The sequence below is a fragment of the Ipomoea triloba genome, chromosome 10, assembly GCF_003576645.1.
Source record: "Ipomoea triloba cultivar NCNSP0323 chromosome 10, ASM357664v1".
Taxonomy (NCBI): Eukaryota; Viridiplantae; Streptophyta; class Magnoliopsida; order Solanales; family Convolvulaceae; genus Ipomoea; species Ipomoea triloba.
Window position 1 is genome coordinate 10,908,497 of NC_044925.1, and position 22,818 is coordinate 10,931,314.

Here is a 22,818-nt window from a genome sequence, read left to right on the forward strand (position 1 = left end):
TTATCGAACACCTTGCCTACCACTCCTCTCGGATCTCATCCTTTCGGATTAAGAGCGGAGATATAGATGAGTTGGGCTCGTGAGAGGCCGCTATCGCGCACTCTCTCACTTCCACTCGGTTCACTAACTATCCCGGCCGGAAATAGAAGCAAAGATTGAACAACATCATCCATACAAACATCAATCATACTCCCACAAATCTCAAGATCATAAGATAAATTCTAAGCATCAATCCATAGATTAACAAGGGCACACACACCTAAACTAATCTGCTCTAACATGATGAACATTCAAACAACAAAGCAAAATACTCAATGTAATAAATCTAAAGAAGCAATCTAAATGGAAAGAGTATGTTACCAAAGGAATGGTGAATTTGACATCTTCAATCCATCTTCATTAATCTAAAAGATCTATTCTAATCTAAGGGAAAAGAGTGTGTTTTTCCTCCCCAAAGGGGAAGGAATGGAAAGAGAAATCAGATCTAAAGCTATTGGGGGCTGCTGGGAACTTCTCTAAAAGACCTATAAAGGGCATATATATAGCCCCCAAAATCTCGCCCTAATAATTTCCGCGCTGTGTCGCGTCCACGCGGCTCACACGCGTGTGAGCGTGCGTGGGAGCAATCCAGTAAGCAACCACGCCGCTCACACACGTGTGAGTGTGCGTGGTGAAGTTTGTGTTGGTCCCAAGGGGATGGGGTACAAGTCTAGAGGGGGGGGGGTGAATAGACTTGTATAAGATTTTGCAAATCTTTTTCGACTTCTCGTGTGTATTGGACTTAGGATGTTTAGGTCCGATACCTCACGAGATGAAGACAAAGTTTTATGCGCAGCGGAAAAGTTATCCCCTTTTAGTTTGCACGAGTTTGAGTTAGGTACCCAAACTTTGGGCCCTGGTTGGTTAGTAAGTTTAGGCATCCATTTATACCTTGGACCCATTACTCCAGGCCTAGGTGCAATGTAGCCATTATACGTTTGATAATCATAAGGAATGCTAGCAAAGACTCTGGGTCTCTTAGGTGCATAAATCAGTTTTGGTTGAGGCCTGACCTCGGACTTACGCACCATGCCCTTCATTGCTTGTTTGGTCATGTGAAATTGCTGGAAGTGAGATTTCTTCCAGAAATCATGATTCGATGACCAGTCCTCACTAGATGGATAGAGTCTGCTTTTCTCTATTCGTGAGTTCCTAACTCTATGGATCTCAGACCATCCATATTTGCCTTGAGGCGCATTATATGGAATGTAGCTTCTTTTGTACATGGAATGGCCTTGCGAGAGATAGCAAGGTGATCTCTCGATATTGTTTACCCGGCCATTCTTCGTAGCTTTCCTATACTTTCCATTGCTGGTGTATAGGGACGGTTTATGAATAGCTACTCTGGTCTTTTCTGTTGGTCTTTTATGACCATTGTTTGGTTTGGGTTGAGATCCTCCATTATTTGAAGTTCCCAAACCATTGGTCTGTTTATCTCTCGAGAGACAGTCTTGACGGAACCCTAGACCGGTTCTATCACTAGTAGGTCTGTGATCATTTACCATTTTCTCCATAGCTTTGGAGGAATTAGTGTATGATGCTATGACCTTTCTAAGATTAAGCTCTCTGGTCTCTCGAGCTTTGCACTCTTCAGCTAGTAGGATTACTTTAGCTTCTAACTCACTTACTTTGAGAGTTAGCTCCGAATTCTCTTTCGAGACATTCTTAAACATATCTCTTTCAGCAGTTAGCTTGCTGTTTTCTTCCCGGATTTTGGCATGAGTGCTGTTAGCGATAGCGAGATCCCTTTTAAGTGTTTCAAGCATCTCAAAGGGATCTTCATCGCTTCCGAACGAAGAACAACGAGAGGTAGAGGTAGGGCAGCGAGATGTGGAAGTAGAGGTTACCTCATTGTCAATGGTCATTAGACATTGATCCTCTTCTTCCTCGGTGTATAAGCAGATGAGTCCCCTCTCATCCTCTTCTTCCTCGGTGTATAAGCAGATGAGTCCCCTCTCATCTTCTGAGCTGCTGGTGTATAAGCAGATGAGTCCCCTCTCATCTTCTGAGCTGCTGCTGCCTTCACTGATGAGTCCCCTCTCATCTTCTGAGCTGCTGCTGCCTTCACTAGAGCTCGATGTCTCGGACTCCTCGATTGATCTCTCGAGTTCTTCAGCAACAAGCGCCTTTCTGCGCAGATGTTTCTTTGAATCTCCCTTGAAGCCACCTTGTGCTGGCTTCTCTTTGGATTCCTCTTTTCTTCTGGAATCCCTGCCTTCTTGGCCTTGATATTTGCTTACCATAGGGTAAGGGCATTCGGCCTTGAAGTGTCCTGGTCTTCTGCAGTTGTAGCAAAGACCTTGATTTTCCTCTTCCGACCTCCTAGCTGAGTATCTCTCGGTTTTCCTTCTTGAGGAGGAAGGTGTAGCTGAGTATCTCTCGGTTTTCCTTCTTGAGGAGGAAGGTGAGCTTGAGTATCTCTCGGTTTTCCTTCTTGAGGAGGAAGGTGAGCTGACGTTTCTCTCGGTTTTCCTTCTTGAGGAGGAAGGTGAGCTGACGTTGCTTTCGGTTTTCCTTCTTGAGGAGGAAGGTGAGCTGACGTTGCTTTCGGGATTCTTCTTCAGGTATTTCCTGAATTTTCTTATAAAAAGAGCAAACTGTTCGTTAGATAAAATATTAGTGGGATTAGGATCTGACCTTGAAGAGGTGGATGGTTGATCAGCAACCAGTGCCACATTCCGTTTGTCCACCACGTCCTCATCTCTCGGAAGCATTTCAAATTCGAAGGCTTTGAGATCTCTGAACAGTTGGTCGGTTGTGGTGTTCTTCAAATCCCTGTGATCACGCATTGTGATCACCTTCATTTCCCACTCCTTGGTAAGACCTCGTAAGACCTTCAGGTTTAGCTCCTTTTGTGGAATCTCCTTCTCGAGATCACTGATCTCGATTGATAGCTTCATGAACCGAGATTCCATGCTGTCGATGCTCTCCCCTGGCTTCATCTTGAAGTCCTCGAACTTCTTCATAGCCACAGTGAGCNTAGTACAATATCGAGCGCTTGAGCTTTGATCACGAAGCCCGCCTCAAGCCTCAGGTTTTTCGCCCCGCTTCTTGTTACTCTACCTATCGAGCACTTGAGCTTTGATCACCAAGCCCGCCTCAAGCCTCAGGATCTTCACAAGACAGCTCCCAGGTTACTCCGCCTCTCCTCAGGTTTTTCTCCCCGCTTCCAGTTACTCCACCTCTCGAGCACTTGAGCTTTGATCACCAAGCCCGCCTCAAGCCTCAGGTTTTTCTCTAGACAGCTGCCAGGTTACTCCGCCTCTTCTTGCTTAATCCAAAGCAAGGACCTTTGGTTGTCACAGTTGAGTGTAACAAGCTCCAATCTGACCAAAAGCTATCGTTGAATCAACTTCGATGTAGAGCAGCTTCGGTCACCTTCTAGATGTATAGCAGTTTAAGCTTTGTAACTCTCTCAAACACTAAGATGTGTTTTTCTCGCTGTTTTGAATATCAGGATGATATTCCAAATTGAGCACTTGCACTTTTGAACGTTTGAATCAGACACCTCCTTAGAATTTCGAACGAACCAACTTCCTTCTCCTTGCTTGAACTTGTGTCTTCACATCCTTTTTATATGAGAGTTGAGGAATAATTCCGTTGGAGGGAAAATTATTCCGTTTGAAATCTGTCTCCCATGCTATGTATGGGACTTGCATCTTTTCAGCATTTTTCATGGAGTGGTGGTCTTGTAACTTGAACCTTTTGTTTGGTAGTGGATATTCCATAATCCACTTTCTTGAGTCCATGCTCCACTTGCTACTTTTGGTAAAAGTTACTCTTTTTAAATTCCCATTGATCCTCGTTTTAGGGAATAAGACCGACTTTGGATTAGTGCACCTTCTATCCGTTTGTTGTGGAATTCTGATGTGGCATCCACTTCTGGCACCTCCTTAATATTTTATCTCCATGATATTCTTCTTCTCCAAACTTTATTCATGCTTCCTGACCGTCATTCAGCCTTTTGGAGAAATGTCAGTTTATCGAGACCAAGATTGATGTCTCGATTGTTTGATGTCTTGATCCCCATGTATCGAGAGATCTATCTCTCGAACTCTGCTTATGTCTCGAACTGGGTTGTTGTATCGAGAGATCCTATCTCTCGGACTCTGCTTATGTCTCGAGACTTAGTTGATGTCTCGCAGACCCTTATTCCTCCAGTGTTGTCCCGTGCCTTCTTCTGATCTATCTATAAGATTACAACACGAGACTTTCTAAGATGTTCACACAAGTTTACCTTAAGCTTAAATATTTTCCGAGTTGAGCTCAAGTTACCCGGTTGTATTTTCGCTCTTAGTTTACTTGTCGAACTTACATATAATTTCTATCTTTCGAGACTTAGGGGATTATATGTTACATTTGGTATCATCAAAACCTATTACAATATGTTCCTAACAGTTTGCTTCTTCTGTTTTCTTCTATGTTGTAGCTCTCGACGATACGGTTCCATAGCCACCTGCCTCGCCTCATTCGGACATTCCTAGCTTCGGTTACGTCCGTTTTACTGAAGTGTCGCTGGAATGCCCTACGAAGTGCAAGAATTGTGCAAATTATAATGAAACACACAAGATTAGTCCCTAGACCTATATTTAATGAAATTACCTTATCTTAGATGTTTCTAGGCCTAATGGACATATATTATAGCATATTTCATACCTAAATGACCCCTAAAATATGGCTACTTTTGGCACTTATCAAATTTTCCACACATTAACTTTGCTTGTCCTCATGCAATTCACAATTAAACACTAATCATTTAAGTGCCAAAGGTAGCTGTGTTACTCAATCAATTAATTGGTCTATCAACTCTAGGGTGTAACAACGGAGTGGGTGAAATTCTGCACATTATCTACACGGAATGGTAACCACATGCCATACACTCTAAGAATATACAAACGAAGCAAAACCCCTATGGTCTCATTTGGACAATGCAACGCACACACCCTTCATTGAACCAAGCATGCAATCCAAATTATATTCACCTCAAATTTTACAAAGGCCTTCAAGCCGAGCCCCCTAGTGGGAACGATGTGCACACCTCAACCAACCACTTTTCGACTAAACGCCAAAGCCCAACGGTAAAATAAGTGAGGGTAGGGACATGGACCGCTCATTGCCATGGCTTGGGCGATCACTCTTTCTTCTCACTTCCTAGGATAATGCCATCGGGCAACCCGACTTCACATGGAGCTCCATGCTTTTTCGAAGACAGTGCAATGGGTGCCCGAATCCTAGCGAAGCGGCTCACCTCCGCTCTATTTTCTCATCTCCTAGAAGCATTTTATGTGGACAACCGACTCCAGGTATAACTTTTGCTTTTTATGAAGACTATGGTTGAACACAACCTAGCGAGATGGCTTTCCTCAGTTTTTATCTCTAGGATTGACCTTTTGCCTTTTCTACTGTTTCTCCATACAACCCCTCATGCCTTTTTCGTGGGATTAGGGATTTTTCACTCTAAGCTCACTTCTAGGCTCACCTTTTGCCCCATGCCCTACCAAGATTAGTTCAATTCCGGGCTTCGCTTTCCATTATCTTTCTAAAATTAAGGGGTGCACACTCCCACTTCGAGAGACATTGACTAAGGTCTAAGGAAAATAAGAGGTGAATATCATGCAATCATTCAAGAATTTAAAGCTCATTTGGTCAAAGAAGGGGTACTTCCCATGGATATTCAAAGAGAAAAAATTTTATTTTTGGCATATGATTAACATTCTCCCTAGATAATGTGAACAATGACACACTCTCCAAAGATAAAACACACCCATAAGACAAGACCAATAAATCAATCAAGCAAACAAGACATTATAAGCACAACGTGCGTCCTTTCCACACTTTAAAACAAACATTGTCCTCGATGTTGCCATGAAGATCAAGTGGAACAAAGGAGCATGGTCATTCAAAATCAATCAAACCCTTTCCACACTTTAGAAGTGTTTCCGGGGGTGTGGGGTATCAACAATATAGCATTATGTGTGTGCAAAATAGCATGTGCTTATCAAGTATGCAAGGAACACGTATAACAATTCAATTTCCACACTTTAGAATTGAAAAACGAGGCATAAAAAGTAGAAGGGATAAGAGGTTCAACACCAAGTAAGCATCCCTTCATTTCCACACTTTAAGCTTCTAACATCTCTTTTGCCTTCGTTCTCCAAGCTACATGAAACAATGTTAGCACAAGAAGACAATCAATTGACGTGCAATGGCCTGGCGGAAGTTCTTTTATTCATAATGAAAGTATTAAAGCATAAATCCTAAAACAAGGTAAGTAACTAAAACAAAAGCAATAAGAAAGATATGTAAATCAAGATAGGAGATGATTTTTGGCACGGCCAGACCTAAGAGACTTAGGAAAATTGGATGAAAAGAAAGTAATGCACGAGAATCTGTCCAGGACCTGTCCACGCGACTCACACGCGTGTAGGTCCTCGTGGATCAACACTGGAAAGATTCCACGCCTGTCACCACGCGTGTGAGCAGGCGTGGCCAGCAGTGCTGATCACTTTCTTCGTCTCCTGGCTTTTGCCTTTCGTTTTTGATCCGGTTTAGCTCATTCATCATGGCTTAGCACCAAAATCACCAGCAATGTTAGCTCAAACAAGGCTATTCTAAAAAGAAAAATTGCTAATAAACAAAGAAAAAGAAAAAGTAATCAAGAAATAAAGTTCTAATCTAAGGATAACGTTGGGATTGCCTCCCAAGTGCGCCATGGTTTAACGTCTCCTGGCCAGACGTTATGTGCTCTATCCTTCAAAGCACAGAGATTTTGGGACCTTACCAAGCGTCCCGTGAAATTTTGCTTCAAGGAATGTCCCAAGATGTAGGACATCCTTGAATTCCCACACAAATAAAGGAAGAACAACATGTATGTTTGGAAAAATTTTAGCATCAAACACCCTCCTTAACTCTTCTAGGATGGTGTTCACTTCCTTTTCCTCATCCTCTCTTCCCCTAAAGATCTTTGCATTTTTAGCGCTCTCTTCATACCATATCTCCTCACTCCCATTTTCTTTTTTGAATGTAGTCAAGTCTCTCCACTCAACTTTTTCCATAAGATCAAACGAGAAAATCTCATCATTTTCTATCATTTCTTCCTCACACTCCTTTCTCTCACCTTCCCAAAAATTATTCTCACTCTCACATGAGTAAAATGAAGCATCATCCCCCTCACTCATCAACTCACTTTCACCCAAGACAAAGGATTCATCTTCCAAAAAGTTAAAGCAATCATACTCATATTTAAACAAAAGAGAATCCTTATAGTCATAAGTCAATACATCAAAAATTTTCATGGAATCATCCTCCCGAAATTTAAAGCAATCATAATCACATGTAATGGAAATATTAATGCAAGGGGAGTCATCCACACAAGTGTCAAGGGTGTTTTCAAAAAGAGCACAAGGATTTTCAAGAAGATTAGCGCAAGAAGGATTAGGAATTTTACCACATTTTGGCTCTTCATCTTCCCACACTACTTCGATGTCCTCATCCTCACTCTCCATCTCTTCCTCCTTTTGATCTTCCAATTCGAAAATTGGAACCTCTTCAAGCACCGGGGCATAACAATCCTCCTTTTCTTCAACATCCACCTCTTCGCTAGCATTTTGCGCTTTTTCATCCTCTTGTACAATCCTTGGATGGGCTTCCAAAGTGGGGATGTCATCTATGATGGCGGAGTTGGCTCGGGGCTCATTCATTTTCATAAGCTCCTCCATCATAGACAACATCTTCGCTTCAACCTCTTCTAGTGGAAGTCCTTCCTCCCGGAGGGTAGCGGGATAGTCTTTTAATTCGCTCTTGATTTCAGCTTTGAGTTTGGCCGTATCCTCCTTGGCCATCCTCGTGAATGCTTCTATTTTTGCTTTTAGAATTTCAATTTCGTCAGTGGCCGGTGGGATAGAATTACAAGGATTGGTATGGGTATTATATGGGAAAGAAGATGGTGTTTCAAAGAAATGGGTAGTATTGTTTTCTAGATGAATTTGTGATGGAGGGGGGTAGTAGGTGTTTAGGTGGGAATTGGGGAATGAATTTGACTTAGGAGTATAGCTTGGGTCGATTGTTCTCATCATTTGCGCAAGCTTACTCTCTATGCTTTGAGATATTTCTTTGGAGCTTAATGAGTCAATTTCTTGAAAATTGGGCGATTGTGAAGGGTAATTTTCTTGGAAAGGTGGAGGTGGTGTTTCATATGGGTGTGGGTGATGATTGTGTATATGAAATGGATAAGGATATGGAGGTGGTAAGTAGTGGTGTGGAAATGGGTAAGGGTTTGGAGGTGGGTAATGGTATGTCGGTGGAGGGTAAGTATAGGTAGAATGGGGGTAATAGGGATATGGTTGGGGTTGAGGATTTCTATAGGATTGTCCTCCATGGTGTGGGTAATCATGGGATTCATTTTAGCACTCTTTGGCAAGCTTACAAATGATTTTTCAACAAAAATTCCTGCACAAAGCTTAGCCAACAACAAATATTTGCAACTAAAAGTAGTTGCAAGTGAGCACAAGATATTCAAGGCAATTTAAGCTCACTTCTCAAACAAGTAACGAAAATAAGAAAACAATATAAACAAAAAGAAAACAATTCAAGAACTCTTACAAATGTACTTCAAAAATGTCAACACCATTCAAGAACCGTTTGCCATCCCCGGCAACAGCGCCATTTTGATGTTGTGTGTATAGTGGTGATGGTGAATGTGGTATGGAAGTGGTAAAACGAGGAAGTTTCCCTGAGTGTCGTGTCTCTCAAGGATGGCGAATGGGAACCGAATTTATGTTGGCATTCATGAGGTTGAAATGTAAGAGTTGCAAGAGTCAAAGGGAGAGGTGTTGTTCATGGTTGGTTGGGTAAGAGGTTTGAAAGTAAAATAAGATGGAAAATACAAAAGGTAAAAGGAAGGGGTGCATGCCAAAGTTAAGCTAAAGGATTGATTATCGTAGGTAGCTTGGGATTGGGTTTCGGGATTGATCTAGGGAGTCACGGTATCAATACCAAGTGACGTCACACTTTGACTCTCAATCCTCATTCGGTTGAGGCATTTTATCGAACACCTTGCCTACCACTCCTCTCGGATCTCATCCTTTCGGATTAAGAGTGGAGATATAGATGAGTTGGGCTCGTGAGAGGCCGCTATCGCGCACTCTCTCACTTCCACTCGGTTCACTAACTATCCCGGCCGGAAATAGAAGCAAAGATTGAACAACATCATCCATACAAACATCAATCATACTCCCACAAATCTCAAGATCATAAGATAAATTCTAAGCATCAATCCATAGATTAACAAGGGCACACACACCTAAACTAATCTACTCTAACATGATGAACATTCAAACAACAAAGCAAAATACTCAATGTAATAAATCTAAAGAAGCAATCTAAATGGAAAGAGTATGTTACCAAAGGAATGGTGAATTTGACATCTTCAATCCATCTTCATTAATCTAAAAGATCTATTCTAATCTAAGGGAAAAGAGTGTGTTTTTCATCCCCAAAGGGGAAGGAATTGAAAGAGAAATCAGATCTAAAGCTATTGGGGGCTGCTGGGAACTTCTCTAAAAGACCTATAAAGGGCATATATATAGCCCCCAAAATCTCGCCCTAATAACTTCCGCGCTGTGTCGCGTCCACGCGGCTCACACGCGTGTGAGCGTGCGTGGGAGCAATCCAGTAAGCAACCATGCCGCTCACACGCGTGTGAGCGTGCGTGGTGAATTTTACTTCTTCTGTCTTCTTCTATGTTGTAGCTCTCGATGATACGGTTCCATAGCCACCTGCCCGCCTCATTCGGACATTCCTAGCTCCGGTTACGTCCGTTTTACTGAAGTGTCGTCGGAATGCCTTGCGAAGTGCAATAATTGTGCAAATTATAATGAAACACACAAGATTAGTCCCTAGACCTATATTTAATGAAATTACCTTATCTTAGCATGTTTCTAGGCCTAATGGACATATATTATAGCATATTTCACACCTAAATGACCCCTAAAATATGGCTACTTTTGGCACTTATCAAGTGCACTAAAGAAAAAGGTGTATTAGCCCTCCTATTCATTCTACTAGGATATGAGGCTCTTGAGTGTTTCCCAAGTTGACAAGACTCACATTCTATTTCCTTCAAATTGGACAAGCTAGGAACAATTTGTCTTAATTTATTAATGTTAGGATGCCCAAGGCAACAATGGCTAAGAAGAGGTGAAACAGTGGCAGTGTAAGCTGCGTTGGTATTAGTAGAACCCTTAGCTTTCCCAATTCCCTTAGCTTTTCCTTTTGATCCATCACCAAAGGTAACAGATGGAAGAAAATCTGAGAAAATTTGGGAGAAGAAGGAAAGGTTACCATATATGTGATCAGTGGCTCCAGAGTTCAAGACCCAAACTGAGTTTGATTGTGAAGCAAAGGCAGTGTGAGAGATGTCAGGAGGAATGGTTGTCTTGGCAGCCTTTAATTGCAAAAATTCTATATACTCAGCTTTTGAGATAACTTTTGAGTTCTCAGTGTTTGAATTTCCAAATTGAGCTATATTAACCATAGTTGGTTTTCCATGGATTTTCCAACAAACCTCACGAGTGTGCCCTTGTTTGTTACAAAAAGGCACAAAAACGGGAGGAATTACGTCCTCCACCTTTGCCCCCTTGGTAACTTCCACGACCTCTTCCTCTATAATGACTTTGAGTGGCAAGAGCAGAGTAGTCAACAATGGTTGAGGATGGTGTATTTTCTTTATAAATAGAAGAGACTTGAAGAAGTCTTTGAACATTTCCTTGGTGCTTGGAACAGTTCCATCACCAAGTATACCATTACGGACTTGTTCAAATTCTGGTTCAAGCTTAGCAAGTGTAAGGACAAGAAAGAACTTGTCACATTGAGTAAGTTGCTCTTCTAGTGATTCCCCAATAGGCATGAGCTTGTTGAATTCAGCCATCAGTCCTTGGATCTTTCCCAGAAATTTTTCCATTGTCATTTCTGACTTTTTGATATTTAGTATCTCACTGACAATGAAATAAAACCAGGAGATATCATTTGTATAAAGTGATTGAGCTTGTTTCCATACTGAAAAACAGGTTTTAAAGGGTCTGGACATAGGAATCAGGTCGGGAACAAAAGACTGCTACAATAGACTGCAGAGTTGGGCACCAACTCTCTCCCAAATGTTTCAGTCATGCTGAATTTGTTCTGTTGTGGTAGTGAGTTGGTCAACAACTCCTTGACCCATAAACCATAGTTCGACTGCTGATGCCCAATCTTGATAATTTTGGGAACCAATGAGTTTTTCACTGGTAATAGTTATGCTCCCTGAGAGATTTGGAACATAAACTCTAGGTTGGACAGGGAGAATAGTATTTTGGGCACTGTTTATAATTTTGTCTTCTGCCATACTGACCATAAAAATGTGAGAAAAACAGTGAAGAGTCGCAACAAGAAAAGGAGATGATCTGGAAAGTTTGGCGAGAAAAGGTCGTCGGAAATTGAGTCAGGCGCCGGCGCGTGGAGGCGCGTACGGTGGAGGCTGATGGTCGGAAAAAGATGACGGGGGTCACCGATGTTCCCTTAAGAGAGTTGCAGTACCAGTTTTGCCAAAAGAGCACTTAGAAAAAAAGAAAAGGAATATTTTTGAAGAAGATGGGCAGAACAGTGGCTGTCAGAGAGAGATTTTCATGCCCCAAGAGGGTGGCTCTGATACCATGTAGAATAATTCTTAAAGAAACTGAATCATCTTTCTGTTATTACTCCATACTCAGAACAACATATTACAAGACATTATATAGGAAGGGACATAATAAATAAAAGGTCTGCCCAAGAAACTACTCCTCTCCCCAAAGCCTTAAATGCAATAGTAAATAAGTCTGCAGAGTAGGCTGCTCAAGATAGATATTCCAACACACAACATGAATTGCTTATCTTTGGAGAGTTCCTCTTGAAACAAAAGTTGGGGAATGAACTCGAGCCTCCTCATTCAAAACCCAATATCTCTCTATGAAAGTAAGAGAAAATTGGGGTTAATTAAGAGTTTATACGTCATGAAAGTGGGCAACTCTTGCTCTAATCCTCAATTGAGAGATTGTGGGTTCTTGTGTGCATTATTATGAGCCATAGTTGAGAGATCTTTCCCCAATTCTCTTAGCTTGTTCTAGCATTATGATGGTAGTAGCCTTAATTTGACCTCATTTTCCTTGTTTGTTTTCTCTGAGTTATTTGCCTTGTGTTAGTGTTTAGTTTTACTCCTCGTCTCTTAAATGATTCTCTCTATTTGTGATTATGGTTCTTGGATCCTTAGAAATCAACTATCTTTGAGTCTAGACGTTTAGAAATTGCACAAGTAAGCGCCATAGCCTCCAATTCCCAATGGAATGACATTCTTAACCCCGTTTTCCCTATCACTATACACTACATCTAAATTTTCGGTAGCTTTGTCTAGGATTGGATTATTTGGATGTATTATGTAATTGTTTTTCTTTTTGTTTTTGCCTTATTGTGTTGCTACTTAAGAGCTTACAAGTTGTCTTGCCTTGTTTTGATTGAAGAAGTTTAGATTCTTGAAGTAAACATGGATATCAGAGATGCCAACAATGAGGAGAATTATGAAGGTCAAGAGAACATCTCCCAAGATCTAAGTGCTAATCCTTATGTTCAATGGGAAATGAGATTTTTTAAGGAACAAGTTTAAATTAGATTTTGATTATACCAAAAGACTTAGGAAATTTAGTACCCAATTCATTTTACTCTTCTAGACTTAGGAATCCTTTTATTCGGTTCAAATAGTTCCAACGAGTCTGAATTGTAACTCGAAGTGTTACACTTCGAGCAGTAAACTTAAGCTCTCAAACGAGGAGTCAAGAGGACGAGGAGCTACGAAGAATGGAAGCAACGAAGAGTAGAGGACTCAGAATACTGGAAGGTTACAATGGTCAAAGAGTGGAAGGGCCAAATTTACTGAGTAGTGGGGATTCGAAGAGTTAACTTAAAGAATAGTTAACTTATTGGAATAATAGAAATGACTATTCGATAGTCATCCCCGAAAGGTTACAAGAGGTTATAATATGAATAGTTAATTCGGAAGGTAAGAGTTGACCTCTCGGATTTACTGTTCGAGACATTCTATAAGCGAACAGTTCAAAACCTTAAACGTTAGTGTTAAATGGAGAACTCAATATTTTCATATATTTCAGTCAAAAGAATACACCTATTTATACAAGAATATACATACTAACTAAGGTAAGGAGCGGAAATAAATCTCTAAGAATATGCACAGTAATCTCCTAATATTATGATGAATATACTTCTACCATATATAATGTCTAACACTCCCCCTCAAGTTGGAGCATAGATATTGATCACGCCCAACTTGTTCTATAAGTAATATACTCGGGATCCATTTATGGCTTTTGTAAAAAGATCTCCTAATTGTTCTCCTTTCTTCACAAACCCTATAAAGATTAAGCCTCGTTGTATCTTTTCACGAATGAAGTGACAATCAACTTCGATGTCTTTGGTTCATTTATGGAAGATAAGATTGGCTGCAATATGGAGAGCCGCCTGATTGTCACACCATAGCTTCGCAGGAATAGGAGCCTTGAATCCTATTTCATTCAGAATGTGATATATCCACAAGATTTCACAGGTTGCTTGTGTCATTGCTCTATACTCTGACACTGCACTCGATCGTGAGACAACATTCTACTTCTTGCTTTTTCCATGAGATCAAGTTCCCACCAAAGAAGACACAAAATCTAGTTGTAGATCTCCGATTCTCCTTTGACCCTACATAGTTTGCATCTACAAAGCACTCAATCTTCATATGTCCATGATTTTGATATACAATTCCATGCCCTGAAACCCCTTTCAAGTAGTTCAAGATTTTTTCAACAACTCTCCAATGGTCAACAGTTGGAGATGCCATAAATTGACTTACAATACTGACTGAATAAGAGATATTAAGACGGGTTACAGTCAGGTAGTTTAGCTTACCAACCAGTTTTCTATATCTTTCTGGATTATCAAATGGCTCCCTCTTTGGGGTCAACTGTGAATTAGAGATCATTGGAGTAGTGCACGGCTTAGCTCCTAGTTTCCCTATTTTTGTCAATAGATCAAGTACATATTTTCTTTGGGAGAGAAATATACCTTTCTTACTCCATAGTACCTCGACACCTAGAAAATATTTTAATGTGCCAAGATCTTTAGTTTGAAATTGACTATGAAGAAAGGTCTTGAGAGATACAATATCAGCGGTGTCACTACCTGTGATGACAATGTCATCCACATAGACCACTAATAAGATAGTACCTGTTTTAGAATGCTTATAAAAAATAGATTGATTAGACTTCCCTTTCAACATGCCAAATATTTCAATTGCTTGACTGAATTTCCCAAATCATGCACGAGGGCTTTGCCTTAGACCACTCTATTTTCCTTAAACAAAAACCCATTTGATAAGTAAAACTTTCCAAAAGGAGATCGTAGACAAGAGGTGTAGATCTCTCCAAATACTGTATCACTAGCATAGAGAGACTTAATGAAATCAAAACCAAGAAACTTAGCATGTAAAGTAGCATGTAAAGTATATTTCCTAGATAAAGCATCAGCCACTTTGTTTTCCGTACCTTTTTTGTAGGCAATTTTATAAGGAAAAGCTTCAATGAACTCGAGCCATTTAGCATGTCTCTTATTCAACTTACCCTGGCCTTTCAAATGTTTTAAGGCCTCATGATCAGTGTGTAAAATAAAGTCTTTAAACCATAAATAATGTTGCCATGTTTCCAGGGCTCTTATAATGGCATAAAGTTCTTTATCATAGGTGGGATAGTTTAGTGTTGCGCCACCCAACTTCTCACTAAAATAGGCAATGGGGCGTTTATCCTACATTAGTACAACACCGACTCCAATGCTAGAAGCATCACATTCTAGTTCAAAAGTTTTATCAAAACAAGGCAAAACTAGAATTGGAGCGGTGGTGAGTTTCTATCTCAATGTAGCAAAAGCTTGTTCTTGGTTAGGCCCCCATTTGAAGATGTTGTCTTTCTTAATCAACTCATGCATAGGGGCTGCTATGGAGCTGAAATCACGAACAAACTTTCTGTAGAAACCTACTAGCCCACGAAAACTACGCAAGTTAGATACATTAGTTGGCGTTGGCCAACTTGTGATAGCTTCAACCTTTTTTGAATCCATTGTCACACCTTCTATACTGACATGAAATCCTAAAAACTCAACACTCTCACACATAAAAGAACACTTCTCAAGATTGGCATACAACTCTGCAGCCCTAAGTTCAAGAAAGACTAACCGAAAGTGTTTCAAGTGTTTTTCTTGTGACTTGCTATAAATCAGAATATCATCGAAGTAAACAACAACAAAATTACCAATAAATTTCCTCAAAACATGGTTCATAAGTCTCATGAATGTGCTAGGGGCGTTAGTTAAGCCAAAAGGCATGACTAACCACTCATATAAACCATGCTTTGTTTTGAAGGTAGTTTTCCGCTCATCACCTTCCTTCATCCTGATTTGATGATATCCTCGTTTCAAATCCACTTTGCTAAAGTACTTAGCTCCATGAAGTTCATCAAGCATATCATCAAGTGGAGGAATGGGAAATCTATACTTCATAGTTATATTGTTAATTGCACGACAATCAACACACGTTCTCCATGTACTGTTTTTTTTGGGACAATGAGAACTGGAACGGCACACGGACTCAAGCTTTCTCGAATATGGCCGATCTCAAGAAGCTCTTCAACCTGTTTCTGGATCTCCCTTGCTTCTACTGGATTGGTTTAGTAAGCTGGTCGGTTTGGCAAAGTAGATCCGGGGACAAAGTCGATTTGATGCTCAATACCTCTAAGTGGTGGCAATCCTTTTGGCATCTCTTTAAGGAATAAATCTGAAAAATCAGCAAGCAATTCATCAATAGAGGCATTACGAATACATGATTCAGAGTGTAACAAAAGAGAAGAATCAAAATCAAAGGTAAGCTTATGAATGAAAAGTAAGTGAAACGTGTCTCCCCTTCTTATTGCCTTCTTAATCTCATTTTTTGTTGCAAAAAGATAGGGTTGATGTGGTGTTTCCTTTGCTGGTTTTGGAGATGAAAATGGCGTGGAAAGGGAGATTGGAGGAGGTGGAGGCTTTGACTTTGGATAGGGGGAAGATGGCACTGATTTCGCCTCTCTTGACACCTTCCTCGATTTCGATAGTATTTCTTCCACCTGTTTAGGAGCCAAAGGAGATAAGACATATCTAGCTCCATCCATGTGAAACACATAAGTGTTCGTCATTCCATCAAAGTTGATTTTTCTATCAAATTGCCACGGTCTACCTAACAACACATGAGCAGCCTGCATTGGGACAATATCACACAAAATTTCATCAAGCAAAGGTAATTGAAGAAATTTAACCATAGCTGCACTAGCCACATTTGTGCAACTTCCAGAATCTATTATCACAGTACAAGCATTCCCTCTAATTGACCCTTTAGCATAAAAGATATTTTCTCTTTGGGACTCATCTTCTCTTAAGGGGTGAACACTCAAGACCTTCTTAACAACAAGAGTATGAACAGACTCACTATCAGCATATTCAGAATCAAAATCTAGAGGTAAGGATGGTTCCTCCTCAACATGTTCATTGGGGGTTTCAAAATTGTCACAAACCTCATCCTCAGACTCATATTCAAGGCAAGAAGCAAATTTTTCAAATTGTTTTGTTATCTTAACTACCCTCTTATTAGGGCAATCACGAGCCAAGTGACCTCTTCCGTTACATCTATAACAAATCAATTCTCTATCACGTTGAGGTCTCATTGCCTCATTTACCTTTTCTTTACCTTTGTCTCGTGAATCGTCTCTTGGGGGAGGACGCTCATCACGCCTTTGAGGGGTAGAACGAGTGTTGTTCCATCTTGATGTACCATTGTTGGGTTTGTAAATCTTCATCTCTTTGATTTTTGCTTCAGATTCACATGCAGCATACAAGGCATCATCAAGGGTGTCATATCTCTGAGTACTCATTCCCCTCCGGATGTCTTTGTTCAATCCATGTAAGAAGCGAGCAACAGTTCTTGCCTCTTCCTCATGTATGCCCCCTTGTTCAAGTAAAATATTGATAGTTCGGTGGTACTCATCAACTGACATGGATCCTTGCACAGTTCCCTGCAATTTTCTTTCAAGATCATAGAAAAAAGATTTAGGGCGAAAGGTTAGGCGCATATCGTCCCTTACTTGAACCCAAGGTTCATAGGGAATAAGATCAGCAACTCTCTCTCTATTTCTTTTTTGCCACCAAGATATTGCATACTCCTTAAAGGATGTAGCAACTAATCTAATTTTTGTGAGATCAGAATAGTGCTTTAAATCAAAAAGTGTTTCAACAACATTCTCCCATTCTATATACTCAGTAGGTCCTTTCTCACCAAAGAAGTCAGGAATTTCAAGTTTAATGTTTCCTAACTCCTCATTAGGCTGTTGGATCCTTTAACATCTAGGATCCACTCTCCCTGTTGGTGGCAATTATCGCTCATCATTGTGTGGTCGTTGCATTTGCTGTGAGCGTTGCTCCAAATTAGTTATTCGTGTGAGTAACCCGTCCATGGTGAAGGTTAGAGCATCTATTTTTTGTTCTAATGTCAGGGGTGGGTTTGGAACTTGTTTAGCCATCTGCAGGGGAAAAAAATCTAAAAACAAGAAGATGTGTGAGTAGTCACGTTAGTGAAACCAAAAAGTTGGCTCGCTCCCTCACTATTCTCAATTCACGGGTAAAAGGTGGATTATATGTAACAACTCTTGCGTGCATAGGGTGAAATATCAAAAGATATTTGTATGATAAAACGGAAAGTTTGTGACTCCCCGAGTGTCGGTCTCGAAGGAGGGACGTGGAGGTGTGTCAAACGTTCGAGAGTTTACTTGATTGGATCATGCATAGGACTCAAGTGTGGTGAAGGGTGGATTGTGAGTGAGAGTAGTTCATTTGGTTGGTTTGAGTGCAAGAGAATATATAGTAAAGTAAAAGTGATTTTGTGAATATGTAAAAAGGGGTAGGGATTGGATAGTGTTCATGAATATTGCATAGTGGAGTGTCTAAGGTCAAAGATTAGGATTGCTAGGATATTGTCTATTCAAGAGTGTGTTGTCTTAGTCCTTTTCCACCTTTGTGTACTAAGGCTTCTTTGACTTAGGAATGCCTTCAAGCATCCAAATTTCTAAGAGGAATTTTATCAAACACTTAAGCTACCCACTATCCTACTATTCTTAAGAAGTCCATAGGAACTATGATTGTGTCAAGCTTCAAATCCTAACTCTAATCAAAGACATGAAAGAGTCAAGAGCTCAATCTCTCATCTAGATTGGCCAAATCTAAACAAGATCTCATCAAAACAACAATCAATAGACAAGAATAGATAATCCATCAACACAAACTCATAGATCCAAGATATAGAAATAAGCTCATCACACAAACAATATTCAATCACACAATCCAAATCCCTAGACTAAACTAGCTATTCATAATATGAAATGCAAGCAAAAGCTAATTTAATCCAAGAACAAGATAGCTAAAATTATAGAAATGAAATAGAGATCACCTAGAGAGAAGAAGATCTTCAATCCAAGCTTGTTGTCTTGCTACAATGGAGATTAATCTAATCTAAAAAACTAAGAAAAAAAGGAGAAAGTTCTCCAAAGGAAAAACTAAAAAAAAAAGGGAAAACTAATTTTCTGGGAACCTCCTTTGACAATTCATCAAAGGGGTTTAAATAGTCTCCGAAATGACAACCCTAGCTGAAATTCGCGCATCACCGTCTCCACGCCATCCACACACGTGTGAGCGTGCGTGGGAGGCTACTGGAAAGTTTCCACGCAAGCTCACACGCGTGTGACCATCCAGTTTGGTCCTCCGGGGCTCCGTTCTTGCCTGGTTCGCTCTTTAAGCTCAACTTCAGCTCCTATTTGCTCCCGGGGCTCCTGTTTCACTTCTTTTAAGCTAAAAGTAGCATTTGTGCATCAGTTAGTGATTTTCAAGCATTTACGAATATAATTTACCAAGTAAGGATGCTATAGACGCGATAAAACACCCTAAAATATGCTTGAAATAAGGGTATCTCGGAGTCTTATCAGCAAGACCAATATCAGAAGGTAGACACAAATAGAATGTAACAGGGTTCAATGTACCACAACCAAATAGGAATCAAGAACTCCTTCCAACCTTATACTTTTCCCCTTCCTTTTCCCTCCAAGATTCTCCTACCACCAGATTCTTTCCCCAACCTTATTCTTTCTCTTTTGTTTTTTTTTTTCAACTTTCTTGATTTTTTTAATTTATTTTTTATTTTTTTTAAAAAAAAAAATCGGACGAAGAGGATCAACACAAGTTCTTCAAACAATTTTGGGATGTGTGGGATTTCGTTGATATTGGGTGTGGAAAAAATTGAAAAACTAGTTTGGGATAGTTTTTCAAGAAACTCAAGAACGAATGTCAAGATTCAAGAACACAATCAAGAATGCAAGAAATTTTTTTTTTTTTGGGGTTTTGTGGATGTATATAAGACAAGAAAAGTAAGATAGGAATGATGTGGTTTTTTTTTTTTGATAAAACCTAGGAAACCTAGGAAACCAAATTTGTAATGATTATGAGATAAACCTAGGCTCTGAATACCAAATTGACATGAACCTAGTCCAAGGTTCAAATAAAGATGGAGTATTTGTTAGAAACATCATGTAATAGGTTTTGATGATACCAACTGTTAAGTAGAAATCCCCAAGTCTCGACACATAGGCAAAACGTTGTAAGTTCGACAAGTAAACCAAGAGCGAAAATACAATTGAGTAACTTTGAGCTCAACTCGGAAAATATTTCAGCTTGAAGTAAACTTGTTTGAACATCTTAGAAATCTCGTGTTGTAATTTCATAGATAAAACAGAAGAAGGCACGGGACAACACTGGAGGAATAAGGGTCTGCGAGACATCAACTAAGTCTCGAGACATAAGCAGAATTCGAGAGATAGTACCTCTCGATACAACCATCCAGTTCGAGACATAAGCAGAAGTTCGAGAGGTAGAGCTCTCGATGCTTGGGTTCGAGACATCAAACAATCGAGACATCAACCTTGTTCTCGATAAACTGACACTTCTCCAGTAATGCTGAATGACGATAAGGAAGCACACTTAAGGTTTGGAGAAGAAGAATATCATGGAGAAAGAGGTGCCGAACGTGAAGATTTCACAATGGGCGGAATTGGATGACACGTCAGATTTCCACCACAAACGGTCAAAAGGTGCACCAATGCTGAAGTGATCTGATTCCCTACAAACAAGGAATAATGGGAATATAAAAATAGTAACTTTTACCAAAAGACGTAAGTGGAGTATGGACTCAAGAAAGTGAACTATGGAATATTCACTACAGGACAAAGAGGTTCAAGTTACAAGATCACCACTCCATGAAATATGCTGAAAATATGCAAGACCCATGATCAGCATGGGAGACAAATTTCAAACGGAATAATTTTCCCTCCAACGGAATTATTCCTCTACTCTCATATATAAGGACGTAAAGACACAGAAGAAAAAAAAAAAAGGGTGAAGGAGTGAAAAAGTTCGGGGTAAACAAGTTCGAAATTCTTAAGAGGTGTCTGTCTAAAACGTTCAAGTGCAAGTGCTTATCTTGGAATATCATCCTGATATTCAAAACAGCGAGAAAACACATCTTAGTGTTTCAAGAGAGTTACAAAGCTTAAACTGTCATACATCTAGAAGGTGACCGAAGCTGCTCTACATCGAAGTTGATTCAACGATAGCTTGTGGTCAGATTGGAGTCTGTTACATTCAACTGTGACAACCAAAAACACCTTGCTTTGGATTAAGCAAGAGAGGTGGAGTAACCTGGCAGCTGTCCGAGTGAAAGAAACCTGAGGCTTGACGCGGGCNGAAGGAGTGAAAAAGTTCGGGGTAAACAAGTTCGAAATTCTTAAGAGGTGTCTGTCTAAAACGTTCAAGTGCAAGTGCTTATCTTGGAATATCATCCTGATATTCAAAACAGCGAGAAAACACATCTTAGTGTTTCAAGAGAGTTACAAAGCTTAAACTGTCATACATCTAGAAGGTGACCGAAGCTGCTCTACATCGAAGTTGATTCAACGATAGCTTGTGGTCAGATTGGAGTCTGTTACATTCAACTGTGACAACCAAAAACACCTTGCTTTGGATTAAGCAAGAGAGGTGGAGTAACCTGGCAGCTGTCCGAGTGAAAGAAACCTGAGGCTTGACGCGGGCNCTAACCGCTGAAAGAGATATGCTTAAGAATGTCTCGAAAGAGAATTCAGAGCTAACTCTCAAAGTAAGTGAGTTAGAAGCTAAAGTAACCCTACTGACTGAAGAGTGCAAAACTCGAGAGATCACCGAAAATGATCTTAGAAAGGTTATAGCATCATACACTGATTCCTCCAAAGCTATGGAGAAAATGGTGAATGATCACAGACCTACAAGTGATAGAACCGGGCTAGGGTTCCATCAAGACCATCTCTCGAGAAATAAACAGACCAACAGTTTGGGAACTTCAAGAAATGGAGGATCTCAACCCAAACCAAATAAAGGTCATAAAGGACCAACACAAAAGACCAAGGTAGCTATTCATAAACCGTCCCTATACACCAGAAATGGAAAGTATAGGAAAGCTACGAAGAATGGCCGGGTAAACAATATCGAGAGATCACCTTGCTATCTCTCGCAAGGCCATTCCAAGTACAAAAAGAGCTACATTCCATATAATGCGCCTCAAGGAAAATATGGAAGGTCTGAGATCCACATAGTTAGGAACTCACGGATGGAGAAAGGCAGACTCTATCCATCTAGTGAAAATTGGTCATCAAATCACAATTTCTGGAAGAAACCTCACTTTCAGCAATTTCACATGACCAAACAGCGTATGAAAGGCATGGTGCATAAGCCGGTCGAAAAGTCTTTACCAAAGTTGATTTATGCACCAAAGAGGCCTAAAAAATTTGCTAGCATTCCTTATGATTATCAAACGTACAATGGCTACATTGCGCCTAGGCCTGGAATAATGGGCATAAGGTATAAATGGATGCCTAAACTCACTAACCTACCAGGACCCAAAGTTTGGGTACCTAAACTTGCTTAATTGCCTTGCAGGACACCAGGGACGTATGGTTCATTGACAGTGGATGTTCGAGACATATGACGGGAAATCTAACACTGCTAGAGAACATCCAACCTATCGAAGGTCCCTTGGTGACATTTGGCGACAACGAGAAGAAGGGACGCACAAAAGCTGTTGGTGAAATTCAAAAGAATGAGCTGGTTATTAAGGGAGTATCCTACGTTGAAGGGCTCAAGTTCAATCTCCTTAGTACAAGCCAGTTCTGTGACAAGGGCTACAAAGTTATCTTCACCAAAAGCAAATGCCAGATTATGAGCGAGGAATCTCTCGAAGTCGTCTTGGAAGCAGCAAGGAAAGGAAACATGTACATAGTGGATTGGAGGTCTGCAAAACCATCCCTATGTATGCTAGCAAGAAGCAAGGAAGATTTATGCTGGGATTGGCATAGTAAGCTTAGTCATCTGAACTTCAAGACTATCAACAAGCTTACTAAGAGGAACCTAGTGTTGGTCCCAAGGGGATGGGGTACAAGTCTAGAGGGGGGGTGAATAGACTTGTATAAGATTTTGCAAATCTTTTCAACCTCTCGTGTGTATTGAACTTAGGATGTTTAGGTTCGATACCTCACGAGGTGAAGACAAAGTTTTATGCGCAGCGGAAATGTT